At 40.5% G+C, this 4,325-nt stretch overlaps 1 pseudogene; it reads right to left on the reverse strand.

Moving 5' to 3' along the window:
- Positions 1-319: 319 nt before the first annotated feature.
- On the reverse strand, positions 320-1,115 carry LOC132816814 (small ribosomal subunit protein eS6-like; annotated as a pseudogene).
- Positions 1,116-4,325: the final 3,210 nt, after the last annotated feature.

Genomic DNA, 4,325 nt, shown 5'->3' on the forward strand with positions numbered 1-4,325 from the left:
ACTTCTGGGAATCCTAACCTAACTGCAATTGCAAGTATCCATGACTTATGTTCGGCTTCAAGCTCCCCATCCCCTTCCCCCCCCAATCACCCCCCACCGTCTTTGTGTATAAGGACTCTATGTGAAGGATTAGGTATTTATTTATCTGCGAAAAGGAGTTTATGGATTGTTTGAAATCCCACTCTCATCGCCACTGAAATAATTCTACGAAGGCCGGTATCGGGCCACCAAGTCACCCTTTAATTACATGACACTGACTAGCTAGCTCAGAGCTGGCTCCTAGAGTGAGTAGGATCCCTGACACTCCAGTTTATTTATTTATTTTTTCAACAAAATCTCTTTATTTTGCCTACCCCACCAATATTTTTATTTTTGGCTAGATTCCGATTTTGATGTGGAGGCCCTCAATGAAGAAAGACGACGTCTCTTTGCAATCTGTTCCTGACGTTTCTCCTTAGCTTCCTTCATCCTCTTGGCCAGAAGCTTGACATATTCAACTGCAGCTTCCTTGTTCTTCTGAGTACGATGTTTCTTCAGGGCAATGCGTCTCCGCCTGTGTTGCAGAACTCGGGGGGGTTACCAGACGCTGAATTTTGGGAGCTTTGGTTCTCGGCTTCTTATCTTCTTTGCTGAGAGGTCTCCTTACAACATACTGGCGTACATCATCTTCCTTGGACAGGTTGAACAGTTTACGGATTTTGCTCGCCCTTTTGGGTCCAAGACGGCGGGGCACTGTATTGTCTGTCAGTCCCGGGATGTCCTTTTCACCTTTCTTAATAATAACTAAGTTCAGGACACTAAGGTTGGCATGGACAGATTTTCATTTGCGTTCGCCAGATCTCCTCGGACGATAGCAGGAGTGCCCCTTGCTGAGTAGCAGAAGGACACGGCCATTAGTCAAGACGCCCTGTTTCATGGGGAATCCCTGCTTATTGTTGCCACCACTGATGCGCACAACATATCCCTTCCATTCGTCTCCAAGACAGTCCGCAGCCACCTCGGTGGCCATGCGTTTCTCATAGAAAGCCCGCAGCTTGCGCTCATCGTCCACTTCGATAAGTTTCTGGCAGCTAGTGGCTGGGAAGGAGATGTTCAGCTTCATGGCGGATCAGCAGCGATCCAGTTTAATTTTTTTTTTAGGAATCTCCTGTTAATTTTTTTTCTTTTTTTCTTTTCATTTCCCCCACACTACCGCCTAACTGCGGTAGTGCTTATTATTTTTATCCCCAGCACCCATGGTGGGTGTGTGCAGCTGTGATCCAGTTTATTTTTTTTCTTTTTTTTCTTTTTTGACAAGCAGTGATCCAGTTTATATCTGTCAGACAGGACTCCCTGATTGGACCACATTAATAGCCCCAATTAGGGAACTCATATTTTATGAGGTCCATTTGGCTGACCTTGTTCTAATCCCTACACCATACATATCCAGTTGTGTGATAAGGTTGGCTATCCCCAGTCAAGCAATTACAGAGGAACCTCAATTATTTGAATCTGAATTATCTGAATTTCAGATTATCCAAAGAAGATTTCAAGGTCCTGTGAAAACATTATATCAAAGAGGTATTACCAGCACTGGTGTGACAATCGCGTCTTTTGTTTACAATGATTAAAAGTGAATTTGACTTATTGAAATGCTGCCGAGAACAGTCCTGGACATCAATGGGAGCCCAGGCACCGTCTCCAAATGACTGACTTTCCTCTCTCTCTCTCTCTCTCTCCGAATGAAGACAGACAGAATGACAATTGCGGCAAATTCAGAGCACTGAATATTCTCAAATAAAGACACCCACAAAGGCAACCACAGTGTTGCTGTTGGTGTCCAGTCTGGCTGCCGTCTCCACTCCTTTATTTTGTTCCAGAGTTCCATTGGGAGAAGAGATAAGAGGCACTGGTCGCTTCACTCCATCAGCCAGCTGGAAATATGGAGAGGTCACTTCACTCCATCGGCCAGCTGGAAATATGGAGGGTTGAAAGCACATGGTGTGGGGGTGGGGGTGGGGCGGGTAGTTCACTGACCCACTGTGCTGCTGCCTAGTCTCCTGAACGGGAAGCAGACTCATCAAGTGCTTGCTCTGTCAGTCTCATTGAAGTGAAACAATGGCTGGGAGAGGCTTCAGCAATACTGCAGGTCCCTTACACACAAGTGTGTGTCTGCTCAGAAACAAACCCTGAGACAGAGAGAGGGAGAGCAAGGCAGGCAGAAAGAGGAAAAAGGAAACTTCAAAAAACTCTGAGTCCCAGAGGAGAGGCATTGGATCAGTCATCCGAATAATCAATTATCCGAACAAAATACTGCCTGCCCATCTCGTTCGGATAATTCAGGTTCCTCTGTAAACATAAAATTCTTTCCACTGTTTAGCACTTTATTTATTTTGCCTCTCCTATTAAAATATTTTCTAATTTGTTTGGAGCTACCAAAACATCTCAGTCATAAAGACTTCTACTTCTAGTCATGTTATTGATGAGTTATTTATTATCACATATATCTAGAAAGATGCAGTAACCTAATCTTGTTAAGTTATTGCCTAATCTCATTACGTTACTTGCCCTATGCTTTTCTAGGCTACTGCTATGCAATGTCTTCCCTCCCACAATCAGAGTTTCTGTCCTAAGTATGTGATAACTTTCTATAGGCATTCCCCGATCAACTAAAAACTTGCACTGGGATTTCTTGCTTTGCATTGTTTCACCTAATGTTGCCAGTCTAGACCTTACCTCATGATTACCATCTTGGGCACGTAGCCACTGTTTGAACTTCCTTATTCCCCCTACAAAGTCACATCCTTCCATTCACACATGAGTGGTATGAACGTCATTCCTTATACCTACTATAGGCAGTTCTCATTTGCATATGATGTGTCTGTTCTGTGGTCAGTATCATTCTGCCTATCTCCATCTCACCCCTTATTTACTGTATTTATTTCTTAGGATTGTCAAGCCTATGAGTATGTGAAGTATACGGTGCTACATTGCCTTCTATTAATTGCTCAAATTCTGAAAGTTTGTAATTAATCCAAATTAACCAAGATGAATGGACTTTAATAGTTTGAACACTTTATTGGACAATGTTAAAAATCATACAACACCAGGTTATAGTCCAACAGGTTTATCTGGAAGCACTAGCTTTTGGAGCACTGCTCCAACCACCTGATGAAGGAGCGGTGCTCCAAAAGCTAGTGCTTCCAAATAAACCTGTTGGACTATAAACTGATGTTGTGTGATTTTTTAACTTTGTTCACCCCAGTCCAACACCAGTACCTCCAAGTCATTATTGGACGGCCACTGTTTATCAATTCCACCCTATCACTTTGCTGGGACCAATTCACTCTTAATGATCCTCTCTTTTATAACATACTGAATTTTCAAGATCAATGTTTATCACATACAGTTTTATGAGACATTGTGGAGGTCTCCAAATTTTCACTGAGACTTTGAATTGATGAACTGTCTTCCCCCTGATTCTTCAAAGATGCAATGGCCCATTGTGATTGTGTATAATACCATTTAAATCTATCTTGAAATATGTAGGGCTCTTTAATGGGAAGTTACAATATATTTTAGAAGGGAGTCTAATATTTTGGAAAAGATTTTCTAAATGGCATACTGAATAAATAAAGCGCTGGTAGCAAACTTCGATAAAACTTGAATTAAAGTAAAATATACAAAAAACGGAAAATATTTTTCTCTGAAGGAATTTTGTAGCTAAGTGCTGCTGATATAAGTCCAAAGACTCAGAAACTAGGCAATGCAATATCAGTTCATATCAGCAACTTGCAGAGTTGCGATGGAAAATCACAACAAATCACTATTTGTTTGAGATAAATCAATGAACAATTAACCTTTATCTTTAACATACAGAATAAATACAAATAACAATAACCACAATATTCAAACTTAACTTTAGGTAATTTAGACTGACCACAATTTCAAACATAGAAAAGAATGCCTCCGATGTCCACATTTAGAATGGGGTTTAAACTTTAATCTGTTTTCAAATTCAACAGAGTAGGTGGTAAGAAAAAGGCCACAAAGGTTCTATCACAGGTTTACAATTCATGGATTTTAATATCATTTTCACAGTTGCAAAACCAGATGGGGATATTTAACTTTAACATTTCCATTTAAATCCATAATAATTAAAATTTTGCTTATGTATTCAAACCCTTGTCTCCAGACTAATTTTTATTGCAGAAAATTGTTAAAATGACTGGAAACTTCCTTTAGACATCTAAAACATACCTTAGGAATAATTGCCAACAAAGCATTTCTTTACAATGACAACATAACAATAGTGATGTTGTTACACAGCACTGGAGATTTACTTG

Source organism: Hemiscyllium ocellatum, chromosome 6 (assembly GCF_020745735.1).
Source record: "Hemiscyllium ocellatum isolate sHemOce1 chromosome 6, sHemOce1.pat.X.cur, whole genome shotgun sequence".
NCBI lineage: Eukaryota > Metazoa > Chordata > Chondrichthyes > Orectolobiformes > Hemiscylliidae > Hemiscyllium > Hemiscyllium ocellatum.